Raw genomic sequence first — 20,677 nt, forward strand, 5'->3', positions numbered from 1 at the left:
GCACTATGAGTTACATCATGCACATCCAGCCTGCTCAAGCAAGTTTTGTGCCAATTATTCACAAACATCCAGCCCTTGGACACCTTTGGGACTGAGCAATTCATATACAGGAGGTATCTTCGACCTTTTTGGAAGATGAACTTATGGACGGGCACCAAGCTGCACCTGGAAATAATCACAATAGCATTGTTTTTTTTTTTTTTTTTTCTCCAGTAAATTTCAGTATCCACGGCATCCCTGGACTTTAACCTTATATTCTCATTTCCTGTTGGGGATGGTATATCTGAAAGAAAGCCTGAAAGTATCTGTCTAAAAGAATAGGCCCACAGCAGGGGCTTCTCTTACTCAGGGTCTGAGGGCAGCACTCCTCTTTTTTACTTTCTGAGTGAGTGTCTGCGTAGATTTTATACCGTAACCTCCAGGCAAGCTTAGGTGCTTCTATGTTACAGAGTACTGAGCCATGGAATGTGGGAAGAAGTGAAGCATGCCATCTTAGACCCTGGCTTTAAAAGTTGTCAGGAGATCCTTTCATTCTCTTTCATCATTCATCAGATGGCCAGATGCAGAGGATCCCGCAAAACACTCTGGGGTGTAAGGAATGGCACTGGGGTCTAAGGAATGGCAGGAATCATTTGATAGAAAAAGCCCAAGTTATTCAGTATCTGTGTGAAACCAAACTCTTTCCTATGCCCAATCTAAATAGGATTCTAACAGATAAGAATAAAGAGATTTTTATTTTAAACCATTGTAGAGAGTGTCTCTCTCTCTCTCTCTCTCTCTGTGTGTGTGTGTGTGTGTGTGTGTGTGTGCGTGTGTATTTATGTGTTAGCAATTAGCATACTCTGCCCAACATCATTCACTAACCTTGACATTTACCCTGGATACATTTCTTGCTTCCATGCTCCTATCTGCTTCTAATTCTGTATCCCATAAATAAATAAATAAATAAATAAATAAATAAATAAATAAATACATACATACATACATAAGACTTTCAGAATGAATGAACAGATGAATGGGTGAATGAATGAATAAACAGAGGAAAGATGAAATTAATTAATTAACATTAAATAAGTCTCCATATATTCTTCCAGATAGACTAATGCCACATTCAAGCATATATTGCTTGACATAAGAAATTAACTATTGAGTCTTATGCCTAAAATATTCCTTCCTATGCGCTTCTTGTTTTTCAGACTATTAGTTCACAATCATGACACAATTTGTCATACGGGTACTTATTGCTTTGTCTCTAACTCCCTGCTTTCCAGCCCCTACTTTTCGGATAATTGTCCTGATTATTTTTCTTTATTTTTCTTCTTCGCCTTAGCCACATAATTGAAATGGGAATTGTCATCATTTTTCAGCTTAACTTTCACTCCTGGACACAATTTATAGACAATCGAAAGACAATAGACACTCCAGAATAGATTAATCACAAGTCTTTCCTGGAAATTTAAAATTGAGAAAACGTAAGAGTGTCAGTCTGGCTGAGCGCTAAAGTTATAAGCCTACTTATCTTTGTCTGGGCCACTATAACAAAATACTATAAACTGGGTGACTTTAAATAGCCAAAGTTTATTTCTCACAATTATGGAGTGTAGGAAGTCTAAGATTAATTTGTGTCTAATGACGGGCCGTTTCTCCTTCTCAGATGCCACTTTCTGTGTCCTAACATGGTGGTAGGGTCAAGGCAGTTCTCTGGGCACTTTTCTGTAGGAACACTAATCCAAGTCTTCAGAGCTATGCCCTCGAGACCTAATCACTTGTCAAAGGCCCCCGCCTCCTAATAGTATCACCTTGGGAGTTAGAATTTTTCTTTTTCTTTTTCTTTTTGAGATGGATTTTTGTTCTTGCCACCTAGGCTAGAGTACAACGGCACGATCTTGGCTCACTGCAGCCTTTGCCTCCCGGGTTCAAGTGATTCTCCTGCCTCAGCCTCCTGAGTAGCTGGGATTATAGGCACCTGCCACCACACCCAGCTAATTTTTGTATTTTTAGTAGAGATGGGGTTTCGTCATGTTGGCCAGGCTGGTCTCGAACTCCTGACCTCAGCTGATCCGCCCACCTCAGCCTCCCAAAGTGGTGGGATTATAGGCGTGAGCCACCGTGCCTGACCTAGAATTTCAAAATAAGAATTTTGGAGGACCATAAACATTCACACCATAACTCTATTTTGGCTGGTAGTCACGCCCCATCATGAAGAAAGGGAAAAAGTAACCTGGTAAGACAAAGAAAAATTAAAGCAACAACAGATGTGCAAAGACAAAGACAGATGAGAGATTAAGAAGAGGTCTTCCTTGGCTTCCTATCATTTCAGAGTCCTTGGCATCAGCCTATTCTGGATGTTCATTTTTATCCTTCTCCTATCTGAGGTTTGTGAAAACAACTTGTACTTTTATGGAAGAGCACTCTTTTGAATAACCTAAATGCATACATTTTATGTTACCAGCAACCAAAATAGGCCTATAGGCAAGAGTACATGACATCTGAAGGGGTGATACCCCACATTCCTTATCCTGGACCTTTTCTATGCCAATTTTGGTCCCAAACCTTCATGTCACCTTGAAACTATTCAAAGCACTCAGCCCCTTTTGTCAGAGACAAGAAAGGCAGAGCACTCTGTGTTTGAAGTTATACTGCTTTTACCATTAAAAAAAAATACATCTACTAAAGATTTTTTTTTCCAACAGAGCAACACAATAAAAGAGTAAGTGGCTTTGTAGTAAAAAATAATATAAAAAGATAATTAAATCTCAGGGGTATTTTTTGGTCTAATGCAGTTTTTCCTCAGAAAAAAAAAAAAAAAAAAAAAAAACCAAGCATCAAGGCTGCCCCTAAAGGCACTTTTTGACTCACCGTTGCCACTAACATGAAGTTGAGTGTGAAAAATCTCTGCTTGATTTGTTCTTTCTTTTCAAGAAAAAAGAGGCTTAATATTCATTGCAGAGGGTGAGTAGAAAAAAAAAATCTGTGCTGTTATTTTTGAGGGGTTGAAATGCTTGTTCTCACCACCGAAGGTGTTCATCTTTACAAAAAATGGTTGCTAGGGAGCTAGCCAATTTGAGGGAATATTTTTGAATGTTTATAAAACTAAAGAGCAGCATCATTGGCAATACATTTATTGGCAGAACTGAACCAATTAGTCAGTGCTGCTAAAGTGACTGTATACAGCTGATTTCACAGAGAGGGCAAATATATAATGTTGCATGCTACTGGAGTACTTTTTTTTTTAACTACAGATTTAAGTCTCAGATAAAGGCAATAACACTCCTACTTCAGGAAATTTTGAGTGTTCAAATATGTGGTTATAAAAACACATAAGAGAGCATTTTTAGGCCATTCTGTCACATTCCATACTCATTCTTAAATAAAATAAATCACATGATCAGCTCTCCTTGAGGCTGGAGATTGGTTTTTGTAATAAGGAAAGGCCTAGCAATGTCTCCTCATTTCATTCATTCCAACTATGCAATTCAACTACAATTCTCGTTTTAATTTCCCTTCATGTATTTCTATCTGTAATTTTTAAAGACAACTATGATTTATATTTATAAGGATAATGAGAATAAAAAAGGAGAGCAATACCCTTTTAGACAAAGACAATCCAACAAACAAGCAAAACAAAACCAACAAAAACTTTTCGTGATGTGCAAATATAAGGTTCACTGAGTCCTGCTGGTTGTCACTTTTGATTGTCTCTCCTCTCATTTCATGTATATCCTCTGCTCCCCTCATGAGTGGAGAAAAAAATGTGTGATTAGTGAATGTCAGCAGTTGGACTCTCTGAGATTCAGACTGAGGAGTTTAGAGTGTAGGAGGTTTTGTAGAGCACGGTCTTGGGATTCATATCTGCAGAAGAGAAAAGAAAGAAGCAGGGTTGGACAGAGGGAGAACTTGGGCTGCAAGGAAGTCTTAATGGAGGTCATAAGTAACTCTACAAAAGACTTGAAAGAATGCATGACACTTCTGAGTTCTGAGTGGAGCAAAGGTGCCGGACTTTAATGCTGCCCCATAAACTAGTCACGGATGCTGGCAACTCAGGAAGGGGAACCCAATCTTGAGCAAGGTGGCTCTCTTCAATAGAGGCATTTTCTGAAATGGGACAGTAGGGCATAGCACTTTGTCCACTGCATTCTCAGCAGCTGAGGGAAGAAGTTCATCATTCCTGAACAAGGATCCAGATACCACATCACAGCATCTTTCACACTAACAATGAATAATTGTTTTTTATTTAAAAACAATGACTTGCATGAGGCAGTATAGGTAGCTATTAGTGTATTATTTACCTATAACCTGTTGACTGCCTAATACTGGAACAGAGCTAATGGGAAAAAATGCCCAACTTGTACAGGACATTTTGTTCAAGAGAGAAATTGAATCCATGCAACACTACTAACTTAAAGGCAGGCAGAACATTTTAAACTGGTAACTGGGGAAAAGAAAATTAGTACCACAAACTCATAGAGAAGATGCTAATGAATATTAAGGGAATCAACAGGGATAAAGGGCCTGGATATGGGTTGTATCTTTGAGAGCAGTGTTAGGTAAAACAAGCAAGTGGGAATAAGATGGTTGTTGCCGAAGACAGAAGCTTGTGCATGCTATGGATAAAACAGGTAGGGGACAGAGGCAGAAGAGTGTTTCCCCTAAAGCAGAGGGAGGCAAATTTGAATAGATTAAGAGGCATAAAATGTCAGAATGAATTGGATGCCAGATTGAAGAGACTGAATGCCACTGAAAATGAAATACAAAGCTAAATATCTCAGTATGGAAGTCATACAATAAAAGGGGAGCTTTCAAATATTAACACGGTGGGGGGATAGAAGATATTTTTTAGAAGATAAGACTGTAAATCACCATCTTCTTGGTTAGGTTGCCAGAATGGGAAAGGTAAAATTTCTGAAGTTCCCATGACACACACACACAAAATGAGAACTGAAAGATACACTGTAACATAACCTGTCCAAAGTCACGATGCAAAGAAATGATTGAGCTGGCAATCAAACCCATAGCTGTCTTCAAAGTCCCTTTTCTGCCACCATTCCATGCTGCCAGAATGTTAGAAAACCTGTCTGCAAGCTGCTTTTCCTACCCAGGATTGTTCTGAAAGTAAGAAAATCAAAACACTGGCATTGATTTGGAGTACAATATAGGTTTCACATCTTGACACTATTTGGGAAATTAAATTGGATCTGTCACCATTTTATGATTAGCATAAGACAGAGCCCCATTTTGCATCTAAGAACACTTTCTGAGACAAATTGCTATGTCTTTAAATAATGGATTCAATAAACATTTAGCAACTGCCTATTCTGTGCCAGGGAGTAGTCCTGGTGTGGTGGACAAAGCAGAAAATAAGACAAAGTCCTTTTGTCATGAAATTTATATTTTACTAGACAGAAACAAGTAATAAATATAAGAAGAAATAAAAATCTAAATATATTAATATGATAATTTCAGAAAAGTAAATATTTTAGGAAGAAAAGCACAGGATAATTTTATGGATAGTTATTGATAAATGATAGGAAATGTGTTCATTGGTTTTGTTTTTGTTTTTAATGTTCCACCACTTAACTAGCTGCACACTCTTGGTTAATCGGTCTATGACTCAGTTTTCTCACCTATCTTAGAGATCTGATGCTGTGATTAAAAGATTAAATACACAAAACGTGCTTTCACCAGTGAATAGAATAAGAGTTCAATAAATGTCAATGCATTATTAAATGTTACTTATATTTCTGAGAATGAGAACTTCACGTTTCCCATCTCTTCTTTCCTGTGCAGAAGTAAGAAGTCCCAACTGCACAGAATGCTTCCTGAATGTAAAATTTCCTGTTTCAGATTATTTATGCCCCATAACCTTGATATGATTTGTCCTCCCCTCACTCAATAACCACTTATTAAATGGCCACAGCTTGCTAGACATTGGCTTTCTTAAGGTGAATTTAATTCAGAAATTACTAAATTCAATTCTGTGGGTTTGTTTTGTTTCTCCGTAATCCCTTACACTGGTTTATCAGCCTGCCAGAGAAGCAGAAAGATAGCCTCCAGGGCTATGTCAGCCAGGCCCAGCCCAGACATCAAAGAATATTATAAATGTGTAAAATTGCCTTTGGCAAAGACTATTTACAGACCCTCTGGCACAGTTATGCTGAAATGATAAGAAATGTCACTGCAGCCTACTGCATTGAATAATAAACATTTCCTGCCTTTAATATCAACTACCCACTTATCCAGAACCCAGAATGGCTTGCAATTACAATCAAGGAAAAAAGGAAAGGTTAGGTGTTTTTTTTTTGTTTTTGCTTTTGCTTTTTATTAATATGCCGCAATGCTTCCTATTAATTAAATCAGCAGTATAGCCAGGAGTGGAACTTAGTGAGATTATCTATATTATGCACTCGAAATATAGTTTATCCATTTTAATTAAATGAGTTCTAAATATAACCACTTTTAATTCTTCTACACCCTACAACTAATTAAAAATAAAATTAGTTAACATTTCTATGTGACATCATTAAAAAATTGTTCATATAAAGATGCAAATATCCCTATGGTATCCTGTGTATTTACTTGCATCCCTCTATGCTATTGATGACAAGAGTATTAAAGCTTTGCATGAATACAAACCTGCGGGCAAGGCTTTTTTTTTTTTTTTTTCTCAAATTTCTCCCCATGTCTAGTCATCTGCCTTCTGCTTGTCTCATCTTGGCATGTTCTGGATACTGGTTATAGCTTTGGGAAGCCTATTAAATTTCACCTCCTTGGATGTTCTGTTTCAGAGAAACTTCATGTTAGGCTGATATGAACACATCCACATCTACTCTTTATTTCTTTTTATTTCTTTATGTAACATATTAGGGCCTTCTTAGTGTGCTAAGAGGTCTCAGTCGTAAGAAAATACCATTGTACAAAGTGACTAAAGAAACCACCATGAGAACTAGAAATGAGGTAGAAAAACATGAACAAATTGCTGGAGGCTCAGTGTGGACAAGTCAGAGAGTTAAAGACTCCATAGGGGCTCAGTCTTAGCAGCCCTCCAGACTTTTGTAAATTTTACCCTCTGGAGCTTGACCAGGTTCTCATAGCAAATATCAAAAGAAAATCTCCACGTGCTTCTGGCAGCTGGAGAGGAAAGGAAACATTTTGAAATACGCCAGAGCACTCTTTTCTTCTTAACAAGGCTGGCTCTCAGGACAAACTATTTAACCAAAGCCTAACATGCCAGGATTTTATCAGAGCCTAACTGACCAGAGGAAAACGAATACCCAACTCTAGTCCACTCTCATCATGTTGTCCCACCTAAGAGGTTGGGAGGACTGAGAAATACTTGTGAATTTCACAGTCCAGAGGCATAGGTTCACTAAGACCTAGTCATAGGACTTCAGAACTCTTCCCTTCCCTCAACACCTTGCGACCACATGACTAAATGCCTATTTATAGCAGTTCTTTTTACCCAGTACATCCTGTCAAACTGTTAAGGAAAATTACAAGACATATTGAAAGGTATACCTTGGAACAAACAGAGAAAGCATTAGAAGCAGACATGACAGGAATGTTGGAATATCAGACTAGGAATTAAAGCAACAATGATTAATATGCTAAGGGCCTAATATGTAAAGGAGACAACGTGCAAGAACAGAGAGGTATTGTAAGCAGAGAGATGGAAATACTAAGAAAGGACCAAAAATAAATGCCAGATAAAAACACTAACAAAACGAAAAACGATTTTGATGAGCTTGTTAGTAAACTGGACATGGCTGAGAAAATAATATTTGAGCTTGAGATTACATCAATAGAAATTTCCCAAACTGATTTCATTCAATGGTGTTTGGTAGTTAGCAGTGTACAGATCTTACAAATATTTTACCAGATTTATAAATAACTTTTATATTTTTTGGTATTGTAAACGGCACTACTTTTTAAAAATTTAAGTTTCCAATTGTTTTATTGCTGATAACTAAAAAACAAATTGATCTTAAATTTTGTGACCTTGCTAAAATATCCTATGAGTTGTAGTAGTATTGGTTTTTAGATTTAGGGGGATTTTTTTTCTTCATCTTTTATTTTAAGTTCAGGGGTACCTGTTCAGGATGTGCAGGTTTGTTACATAGGTAAATGTGTGCCATGATGGTTTGCTGCACAGATCATCCCATCACCTAGGTATTAAGCCCAGCATCTGTTAGCTAATCTTCCTGATGCCTTCCCTTCCACCCTCCCACCTCTGACAAGTCTTAGTGTGTGTCGTTCTCCCTAGTGTGTCCATGTGTTCTCATCATTCAGCTCCCACTTACAAGTGACAACATGCGGTATTTGGATTTCTGCTCTTGCGTCAGTTTGCTGAGGATAATGGCTTCTAACTCCACCTGTGTCCCTGCAAAGGACATGATCTCATTCATTTTTATGGCTGCATACTATTCCATGGTGTATATGTACCACATTTTCTTTATCCAGTCTATCATTGAAGGACATTTAGGTTGATTCCATGTCTTTGCTATTGTGAATAGTGCAGCAATGAACATACACGTGCATGAATCTTTATAATAATGAGATAAGAGGGACAGCATTAGGAGATACACCTAATGTAAATGACGAGTGAATGGGTGCACCACACCAATATGGCACATATATACATATGTAACAAACCTGCACGTTGTGCACATGTAACCTAAAACTTAATGTATAATAAAAATAAATAAATAAATAACGAGACAAGACTGAAAACAAATGAATTAGAATATCCAGGAACTGCAGGACAACTACAGAAGGTGTAACACATTCACAACGAGATACAAGAAGGATAAGAAAAAGAAAGAGAAAAAGTATTTCAAACACTATAACTGAGAATTGCCTCAAATTAATGTCAGACACAAAATCATAGGTGGAGGAAACTCAGACAACATCAAGCAGGACAAATGCCAAAAAAACTGTAGCTAGGTGTAGTATTTTCAAACATAGAAAATTGGAGATAAAACAAATAATTCAATTAAAAAATGGGCAAAGGATTTGAATAGACAGTTCTCAAAGGTACACATCCAAATGGCCAATAGGTATATGAAACAATGCTCAATGTCACAAGTCATCAAGGAAATAGAAATTAAAATTACAATGAGATATTACTGTATACGTGTTAGAATGGCTATTAACAAAACAATGAAAGATAAGTGTCGGCAAGGCTGTGGAGAAAACGGAATTCTCTGCACTGTTCATTGGTGAGGATGTAAATTAGTAAAGCCAATGTAGAAAACTGTATGGAGGCTTCTCAAAATATTACAAATGGAACTACTATATGATACAGCAATCCGACTTCTGGGCATATATCCAAAGGAAATAAAATCAGTACGTTGAAGAGATTTCTACACTTTCATGTTCATTGCAGCATTATTCACAATAGGCAAGATATTGAATCAACCTAAGTGTTAAATGTCCATTGACAAATAAATAAAAAATAATTAGTACACATACACAGACAAACACACACACATACACAATGGTACACAATGGGTTGCTATTCAGACTTATAAAAGAAGAAAATTCTGTCATGTGACAACATGCATGAACCTAGAGAACATGTTGCTTATTGAAATAAGCCAGGCAACAAATACAAATACTGCATTTACTTATATATGAAATCTACAAATGTTGAATTTACAGAAACAGAGAGTAGAGTGATATTTGCCAAAGGCTGAGGGTTGGGGAGGTGGTTGGGGAGATGCCAGTTAAAGGGTACGAAGTTTCAGGAAAACAGGATGAATAATCTCTGGAGATCTAGTGTGCAACAGGGTGACTATAGTTGAGCATGTGTTTTATATTACTAAGTATAAACTTGCTAAAATATTAAAATTTAAATGTCCTCACCACACAAAAAAGATGTGTATTAGTCCATTCTCATGCTGCTATAAAGAACTGCCTGAGACTTTGTAATTTATAAAGGAAAGAGGTGTAATTGACTCACAGTTCTGCATGGATGTGGAGACCTCAGGAAACTTACAATCATGTCCTTCTTCACATGGCAGCAATAAAGAGAAGTGCTGAGAAAAAGGGAGAAAATACCCTTATAAAACCATCAGATCTCATGAGAACTCACTCACTATTATGAAAACAGCATGAGGGTAACTGCATCTATGAATAAATTACTTCCCATCAGGTCCCTCCCTTGACACATGGGGATTATGGGAATAACAATTCAAGGTGAGATTTGGGTGGGGACACGGAGCCAACTATAACATTCTGCCCCTGGCCCCTCCCAAATCTCACGTCCTTCTCACATTTCACAACACAATCATGCCCTTCCAACAGTCCCCCGAAGTCTTAACTCATTCTACCATTAACCCAAAAGTCCAAGTCCAAAGTCTCATCTGAGACAAGGTAAGTCCCTTCTGCCTATGAGCCTGTAAAATCAAAAGCAAGCTAGTTACCTTCTAGATACAATGGGGGTACAGGCATTGGGTAAATACACCCATTCCAAATGGGAGAAATTGGCCAAAATAAAGGGGCTACAGGCCCCAGGCAAGTCTGAAACACAATAGGATAGTCATTAAACCTTAAAGTTCCAAAATGATCCCTTTTGACTCCGTGTCTCACATCTGGGGCATGCTGATGCAAGAGGTGGGCTCCAGTGGCCTTGAGCAGCTCTGCCCCTGTGGATTTGCAGATATTGCTCCCCTCCCAGTTGCTTTTATGGGCTAGTGTTGAGTATCTGCAGCTTTTCCAGAAACATGCTGCAAGCTGTCAGTGGATCTACCATTCTGGGGTCTGGAGGACAGTGGCCCTCTTCTCACAGCTCCACTAGGCAGTGCCCCAATGAGGACTCTGTGTGGGAGCTCCAACCCCACATTTCCCTTCTGCATTGCCCTGGCAGAGGTTCTCCATGAGGGCTTCACTACTGCAGCCCACCTCTGCCTGGGAATCTAGGTATTTCTGTAACATCCTACGAAATCTAGGCAGAGGTTCCCAAACCTTAATTCTTGACTTCTCTGCACCCACAGGCCCAACACCATGTGTAAGCTGCCAAAGCTTGGAGCTTGCAACCTCTAAAGCAATGGCCTGAGCTGTACGTTGGCCTCTTAGCCACAACTGGGACACAGGGTACCAAGTCCCAAGACTGTGCAAAGCAGCAAGGCCCTGGGCATGGCCCGCAAAGCTATTTTATCTTCTTAGGCCTCTGGGCCTGTGATAGGAGGAGGTGCCATAAAGACCTCTGACATGCCCTGGGGATATTTTTTCCATTGTCTTGGCAATTAACATTTGGCTCCTCATTACTTATGCAAATTTCTACAGCTGGCTTTAACTTCTACTGGCTGCAAACTTTGCGATTTTTTATGCTGATTCTCTTTTAAACATAAGTTCCAATTCCAAATCATATCTTTGTGAATACATAAAACTGAATGTTTTTAACAGCACCTGAGTCATCTCTTGAATGCTTTACTGCTTAGAATTTTTTTCCACTAGATACTCTAAATCAACTCTCAATTTCAAAGTTTCACAAATCTCCAGGCCAGAGGCAAAATGCTGCCAGTCACTTTGATGTAACATAGCAAGAGTCACCTTTATTACAGTTCCCAACAAGTTCCTCATCTCTATTGGAGACCACCTCAGCCTGGACTTCATTGTCCATATCACTATTAGCTTTTTGGTCAAAGCCATTCAAGTCTCTAGAAAGTTCCAAACTTTCGCACATTTTCTTGTCTTCTTCTGAGCCCTCCAAACTGTTTCAACCTCTGCCTGTTACGCAGTCCCAAAGTCACTTCCACGTTTTCAAGTATCTTTACAGCAGCACCACACTACCTGCTACCAATTTATTGTGTTAGTCTGTTCTCACACTACTATAAATAACTGCCCAAGACTGGGTAATTTATAAAGGAAAGAGGTTTAATTGACTTACAGTTCGACATAGCTGAGGAGGCCTTAGAAAACTTACAATCATGGCAGAAGGGGAAGAAAATACATTCTTCTTCACATAGCAGCAGGAAGGAGAAGTGCTGAGCAAAAGGGGGGAAAGTCCGTTATAAAACCATCAGATCTTGTGATAACTCATCCACTATCACAGGAACAACATGAGGATAACCAGCCCCATTATTAAATTACCTCCCACTGCATCCCTCCCATGACACTTGGGGATTATAGGAACCCAGTTCAAGGTGAGATCTGCATGGGGACACAGAGCGAAACCATATCAGTAAGTGATGTTATGGATATGTTAACTAGATCGATTTAACAATTTCATCATGTATTCATGTATCAAAACATCAAGTTGTACATTATACATACATACACTTTTTATTTATTATATGTTAATAAAGCTGAGGTGATTGAGAAAAAGAGAGATAAAAGAAGGTTTAAAAATAGAAAATGATATTTAAAAAAAAAATTCTGAAAGAAGCTAGAGGAAAACATACCCATAGAGGACAAAGATAAAAATTACATTTGATGTCGCCTGAGAAACCGTGCAAACACAGAGTGGAGTGAAATATTTAAAATCTTGTAAGGAGAAAATAACTCCAAGTAGAATTCTGTACCCTGAGAAATTATCCTTCAACATGAAGAAGAAATACTTTCTAGAACAAATAACAATTGAGAGAATTTGTTGTCAGTTTATTTATAAAGAAGGAAAATAATATAGGTCAGAAACATGAGTCTTCCTAGAGAAAGGAAGAGCATCAAAGATAGAATAAGTGAAAGTAAAATAAACATTTTTATTTTCTTGTTCTAATAATATGTATGCACTGAAAATACAATTTTCAAATTATATGAGGCAAAAACTGGTAGAACTGCGAGAAGAAATAGATGAATTTGCTATTATTGTTTGAGACTTTAATAGCTCTCTAAAAGAAGTGGATGTATCCAGCCGGCAGAGAATCAGTAAGAACATATTAGAGCTCAACAGCATCATACTGAATATAATTAATATCTACAGAGTATTTTGTCAGATGAAATACATAGAATATACATTCTTCTTAAGCTTACATGGAACATTCATCAAGATACACCATATTCTGTGATATAAAACACAACTTAACAAATCTAAAGAAATAAAAATCATACCAGGTCTGCTTTCACATCACAGTGGAATTAAGTTAGAAATCATTAAATGAAAAATAGCTGGAAAATTTCAAAATATTTGAATATTAAAAAATTACCTCTAAATAAAATATGGGTCAAAGAACAAATATTAAGAACAATTAAAATATTTGGAACTAAATGGGAATGAAAATACAACTTACCAAAATATGTGGAATGCAGTAAATGGAGCACTTAAAGGAAAATATATGGCATTAAATACATATATTAGAAAAGAAGCGTGTTCTAAAGTCAGTAATGTAAGTTTTAATCTTAAGGAAGTAGAAAAAGACAAATTAAATTTAAAGTAAGCACAAGAAAAGATAAAAATTTAAGCATACATCAATGAAATTGAAAACAGGGAAGCAATAGAGAAAATTAATAAAACCAAAAGCTGGTTCTTAAAAAGATCAATAAAATCTATAAGGCTCTAGTCAGGCTAAGAAAAATAAAATATAGAGGACATAATTACTAATATCAGAAATGAAAGAGAGGACATGACATCACTACAGATCCAAGGGACATTGAGAGTGTAAATTAAGGATTATTAAGAACAACTCTTATGCCCACATATTTGATCATCTAAATGAAATGGACTGTTTTCTTGAAAGACACAATCTGGTAAAACTCACACAAGAAGAATTAGACGATTTGAATGGGCCTATATCTATGAAATAAGCTGAATCAATAATTAATAACTTCCCCAAATATAAATCATCAGGCTTAAATCAGTTCACTGTTGAGTTTTACCAAGCATTTAAAGAATAAATGGTATGAGTTCTTTACAATCTACAATCTCTTTCATAAGACAGAAGAAGCAGGCATACTGTCTAACTTCTTCCATGAGACCAGAATTATTCTAATACCAAACTAAACAAGTATATTACAAGAAAAGAAATCTATAGACCAATCTCTTATGAACATACATATAAAAATCCAAAAACAACAACAAAAATACTTTATCAAATCAAACCCAATTATGTATAAAAATAATTATACACCATGTACAAGTGAGATTTATCCTAGGTATGCAAGGCTGTTTCAACATACAAATAATTTTTTAATAATAATTTTATTATTTAATAATAATGTTAAAAAATCCTAGGTAAACTAGAAATAGAAGAGAATTTTCTTAACTTGATAAATATTTATCTACCAAAAATCTACAGCTAATATAATACTTAATGGTGAGAAACTAGAAGCTTTCCCACTAAGATCAGGAATAAGATAAGTATATTCTCTCTCACTGATCCTTTAGAACATATCACTAGAGTTTCTGGGTAATGGAATAAGACAAGACAAGAAAAGAACATGTATACATACATGGAAGGAGAAAGCAAAATGAGTTTTGCTTGCAGATGACATGATTGTTTATTTACAAAATCCTAAAAAAAATTAATGGAAACGTTCCCAGAAATAAGTGACTATAGGAAGGTTGCAGGAAACAAGGTTAATATAAAAAAAAAAAATCTTTCCTATATACCAGCAATAAACAAGAGGAACTTGAAATTAAAAACACAATAGGCCAAGCGTGGTGGCTCATGCCTGTAATCCCAGCACTTTGGGAGGTCAAGGCGGGTGGATCACAAGGTCAGAAGATCGAGACCATCCTGGCTAACACAGTGAAACCCTGTCTCTAGTAAAAATACAAAAAAAAAATTTAGCTGGGCCTGGCGATGTGCGCCTGTAGTCCCAGCTGCTGAGGAGGCTGAGGCAGGAGAATGGCATGAACCCGGGAGGTTACGCCTTCACAAATTAATTAGTCCTTCACAAATTAATCTATAGATTTGTCCTGATCTTAAAGCTCAGCAAGTTATTTTGTGGACATTGACAATCTAATTCTAAAGTTTGTATGAACAGGCAAAAGACCTATAAGATAATGCAATAGTAAAGGAGAAGAACAAAGTTTGAGGACTCACACTATCCAACTTCCAGATTAGTTACAAAACTACAGTAATCATGACAGTGTGATGTTGACTTAAGAACTAACAAATAGAGCAATGGAACAGAATAGAGAGCCCAAAGATAGACCCACATAAATGTAGCCAAGTAATCTTTCACGAAGAAACAATAGCAGTACAATGGAGCAAAGACAGGCTTTTCAACAAATAGGCTGTCAAAACTGAACCTACATTTCCAAAAAGTGAATCTAGACACAGACTTTACATGTTTCATAAAAATTAACTCAAAATGAATCATAGTCCTAGATATTAAAACACAAAATCATAAATTTCTAGAACATAACACAGAAGAAAACCTAGATAACCTTGAGTGTGGCAACAACTTTTTAGCTATAGTAACAATGCCAAAATTCATAAAGGAAAAAATGACTTTATTAAAATTAAATACAAACAAACTTCTGATTTGCAAAAGACACTGTCAAGAGAATGAAAGGACAAGCCAGACTGGAAGAAAATATTTGCAAAAGATGTATCTGATAAAGGAGTCTCATCCAAAATATATGAGAATCTCTTAAAATTCAACAGTAAGAAAATGAACAACCTGATTAAAAAATGGGCAAAAGACTTGATCAGACATTTCATCAAAGAAGATATACAGATGGCAAATGAACATATGAAAAGATGTCCAACATCACATGTCATTAATAAATTGCAAATGAAGACAATAAATTTCTTCTACATACTTATTAAAATGGCCAAAATATACAACACTGACAACAGCAAAAGCTGGTGAGGATGTGGAGGAACAGGAAAACTCATTCATTGCCAGTGGCAATGCAAAAATGTGCAGCCACTTTGGAAGTTTCTTACAGAACTGAACGTACTCTTAGCATAATATCTAGCAATCATGCTTTCTAATGTGTATCCAAAAAAGTAGAAAACCTATGACCACACAAAAACTTGCATGGAATTCTTTACAGAAGCTTTGTTCATAACTGTCACAACTTGGAAACAAACAAGATGCTTTGAAGTATTATGTGAATGGATAAACTGTTGTATATATAGACAATGAAAGTCATTGCTAAAATTAAATAAGCTACCAAGCCATTAAAAACATAAAGGAATGTTAAATGCATATTACAAAAGGAAAGAAGCAAATCCAAAAAGAATACATATAATAATGTATAATTCCATTTATATGTATTTTTAGAAAAGGCAAAACTATAAAGGAAATAAAAAGATCAGTGGTTTCCAGGGATTGGGGACAGAGGATGGACAAAGCATAGCCCAGAGAATTTTCACAGCATTTGAAACACTCTGTAGGATGCTATAGTGGTGTATACATGGCATTACACGTTTGTCCAAACCTGTAGAATGACTACACTGAGTGAACCCTAATATAAACTATAGACCTTGGGTGATGATGATATGTTAATGTAGGTTCATTCATTGTAAGAAATGAACTACTCTTAGGAGGATGTTGCTAATGAAGAAGGCTATGCATATGTGGGGGAAGGACGTATATGATAAATCTTTGCACATTTCTCTTAATTTTGCCATGGACATAAACAGCTCCAGAAAATGAAGTCTTTAAAAAGAATGGCTTCATAAAAACGTGGAGATAATGAACAGTCAAACATACTGTATCTGAATAACATTTCTCTAATTATACTGATACTTCAGTCTTACATCTGATGCCATGAAGTGTTTAGTTCAACACATTCCATAATGATCTTTCTTAATTTTATTGAAAATATTCATTCAAAATTATTCATAAATTTAATAAATATTTAGTGAACATCTATTACATACGAGTTATTGTCCAAGATACAGGGAATAAACCAGCGAACAAAACAAACATTCCTATTCTCATAGAGTTTATATTCCAGTGGATGAGGAAGACATACAATAAATAAAACAATTAAATCACATAATTCATTAAGAAGAATCAAGCCCAGGAGGCATTCAGAGAGAGTGAGGGGTGCATACGTACAATTCTTAATTAGATGGTCAGAAATGCCCTCATTGCCCTCATTGAGAGGTGACATTTGAACAAAGACTTTAAGATGATGCGGCAGAAAGTCAAGCAGATGTCTAAGGAATATAACACCAGGCAAAAGGAATCTCCAGTGCAAAGGCCCCTAAAACTGGAATGTTTCTAGTGCAGTAAAAGAACAACCAGGTGGTCAGTGAAGCTGAAAGTTGACTCAGTAGGAAATGGGGTCAGTAAAGTAATTGGCAGCTATCTCTAAGGGCATCTAGTGGTCCTTGGTGATGGTTACAAGAGAAAAAAATTAAAAGAATCATTTGTTTATTATTCTGTAGATAATAATAGAACTAGAAACTAGAGGAGACTAATATTGATTTGAAAAATGTATGACAGAGATTGTGTCCAGGCATCCTCTATGCATTTCTTAATTTAGCACTTAAAATTTCTTATGCATGTATTATTATTTCCATCTATAGATGTAGGAACTGAGATTCAGAGCATTTAATAAATTGCCTAATTTCATTGAGAATACACAGTTATCTCAGCATTTAAAATCAGTACTCTTGATTCCAAAGTTACATTCTTTTGACAATATGTTATGTCAGCCAAGTTTTAGCAACAAGTGATATGACTTATCTTCAACCTTGAGCATTGCAACCATCTCTTCTTTAATAAACAGCTAACTACTTAAAAAAAAACTTGACGCTTATAAGCACGTAAAAGGTGTGTGTGTGTGTGTGTGTGTGTTTGTTCTTTCTACTTTTACGATGGGATTAAAAGTTGCTTTCAGTTGAAAGCAAGCATAGCAGAGTGGTTAAAAGCATGGTCTATAGCATCAGATGAGGCCTTGTTTCTTGCCATTACTTGCTTATGGATGTCTTTGGACATGGTACTGAAATTCTCTAGGCTTCTGTTTTCATGTATGTCAAATGGGCATGCAAATAACATATGCATATGCATATAATATAGGCAAATAACTTATTACAGTGATAATTAAGTGACAGAATGAATGTAGATTACTTAATCTGGTCTGTATGTAATACGGGTTCAATAGGTTTTAGCCACCATGATTTATATTTCCTAACTCACTACAAGTGGCTGTCAGCTCCTACAGTTAAGGAATGTGATTTTTCTAGTATTGATAGGGCCCTACGCACCCACCCACCCCTGCCAAAGTGCAAAGGAAAAACTATTGCTCTAGTGGGATTTTAAAAATTATTTTAACCTGTAATGTACTGCAGTGAAAACTTCAACCCACTCCCAGAAGCACTGCTTAGAGTGTGGCATAATTAAAATAATGGAACAATCAACAGCAGGAATGTTAGCATAGAACCAAGGAAATTATTAAGAAACCAAACTGAACAACATCATTAAGAATCACCAGAGGCTTCTATAAATATGTAAGTAGTGTAGGAGTCAAAATAATACAGAAGGGAAACACACTATAAAAATATGTTTGTGTCTATAGCACTGCCTGCCTAAGCCTTCAGGTTGTGTAACTCAAAGTAACTTCTTCGGTGAGGGTGACTTATGATGGAGATACTATTATACATTAGATAGCATCAAGGCCTGGATTTTAACAGGTGTTAAAGCACAATTTATATTTGTTTCTATGCTTAAAAGTAGTAGCTAAGCCATAAAAACCGCACTCTGCCCCACTTTTGAAAAAATAAGAACCCTATAAAAGTAACCCATACTTTGTATCCAAAGTCTATACTTTTATTGAGCTACCAGATTTGATACAAGGTATAATACAAGTCTTAAATTATTACTAACACGTAAGGAGTCATATTTAAACTACTCTGTTAGGGTAATGAATCCAAGAACTTAGCAGAGCCATATCTCTGGTATCAAAGTGGTAGAAACTAGGTTAGTTAATGCAGGAATGCAAGAGAGGTTTCAAGTCTAAATTTTAGTTCCTGATTTTGGTATGCGGGACCTCCTCTCCAGTTAGATGCCAAGTTAGACCTCCAATCTCAACTTGGAGAAATATTCACTATTTCACTCAGGGCTATGGGAAGAAAAATTGATCTTGATTTAAAGAACAAGCAAATGTTTAACCAGGAAAAACTAATGGCATAAACTTGCCTAAAAGACAGCTTTAATGCCAGAGAAAACATTGCTGTGTTTGAGGAAATGAAAGCACAGGGTGACTGGAGTGTGGCATATAGAGGGGAAACTGGCCAGAAGGTAATTTAAAGAAGCAGCAAAAGTCAAATCACCATCAGTTATATGTTAAAGAATCTGGGTTTTAGTCTACATGAAATGAAAATACATTGATAGGCTGTTGCGAAGAAAGAGGGTGAATCTGTGCTATGATTTATGAGAAGCAATCTTGCTGCTGTAAGGGGATGATGGGAGTGGGAGAAAAAGTGTGACAGCTAGAGAGGCTGCAATGGTGACATGAACTAAGAGGCTGAAAGTGAAAATGGAGAGAATGGATAGCTCCTAGATCTATCCTTGAGGTAGAATCAAAAAGACTTGCAGATAACTAGGATGTTAGGTGCTTACAAAAGACTTGTCAAAAACTTCACAGTTTCCTGCTTAAGTGATAATGAGAATACCTGCTTTTATAGAGTGACTACAATGCTAGAAGTGTAGATCAAGAATTCAATGTTTAGCCTCCTGCTAATTTGAATTGTATGAGACATTCAAGTGGAGATTCCTAGCAGACCATTAGATATAAGAGTTTGCAGGTTACAAGAGACCTCGGGATTGTCCTAGTACATATACAGGTTTGTACCTTATAAGCATTTCTTTGTAAAGCTTTACATGCCTAATTATTTCCCTAGGTCCAAGGAATGATGAGAAAATTACTACTAAAAGCAATATTTCTCAAAATTCAAATGCCCAGGAGACTGTTGCAATGAAAAAATTTTGATAAACTGTGTAGGCTGCTCTAAAAATCCAACCAACCAACCAAAGAAACAAAAACAATGCAAATAAAGTTTTTGCAAAAGTAAAACATGGGGTATGAGCTGCCTGTGGATCTTGAACATTAGAAGTGTGCTATACTCAACTCTTACAGGGATTTTGTTACCTTGGTCCAATCCCTGCCCATTGAGTTTTCTTAGTCAAAAATGAACTCTCTTTCGTACTATGTGTACCAAAAGGCTAACAAAGCTAGAAAATTGCCTATAGTAAAGAAAAACACGCCTTCTTTTCCTATAGACCCAATAAGAAATGAGCTGAGCTCAGTTTTTTTAAGAGCCATGCTAATTAAACAGTATGGTCTTAAGAGACTGCTAAATCATGACCCCGCCTAAACTGTTTATCTTCAAGCACAGGATAATAGCATAATAATTGGTGAAATGAAGCCATTTCTGATCAAATTGCTCTTTTCTTTAGCCTCTGTGCCCAATATAAGTGACTTTTCCCCAGCTCCAACCCCAGCAGTTGAGACTCTGCTGACATTACAACATGAAAATCTTCAGTAATTGATTCCAACTGTTGCAGCTGCAAAGAATTGCTTTGCTAAGTAAAGGGATTTATGGATTTGGCCACATTTTGTTGTTTGCTGCCTTCGATTACTACAAATTCATTCTTCTCTCAGTTTTCCAAGATAAGAGTGGATAGAACTGATATGGAAATGGTTTTAGCAATGTGTTAGATTAAAAAAAGTTCTCTGTAGGTTCTTTTAAAAATAAAACATTTCTTTTTCTCTCAGCAGTAAAATATTTTCATTGATGAAAATTTTGGAAACATACAAATTTTTAAAAAGTAA

General features: G+C 36.4%; 1 long non-coding RNA gene across 1 annotated transcript in view; it reads right to left on the reverse strand.

Annotated features, from left to right (window-relative positions):
• The window catches only part of LOC107967325 (uncharacterized), an 83,693-nt gene that overhangs the window by 14,286 nt on the left and 48,730 nt on the right, over positions 1 to 20,677 (reverse strand). The window contains exon 8 of the long non-coding RNA XR_001707670.3: positions 9,959 to 10,034. This is a non-coding gene — a long non-coding RNA (uncharacterized LOC107967325). The remainder of the gene's footprint in view (positions 1 to 9,958; positions 10,035 to 20,677) is intronic.

This window comes from Pan troglodytes, chromosome 9 (assembly GCF_028858775.2).
Source record: "Pan troglodytes isolate AG18354 chromosome 9, NHGRI_mPanTro3-v2.0_pri, whole genome shotgun sequence".
Lineage (NCBI taxonomy): Eukaryota > Metazoa > Chordata > Mammalia > Primates > Hominidae > Pan > Pan troglodytes.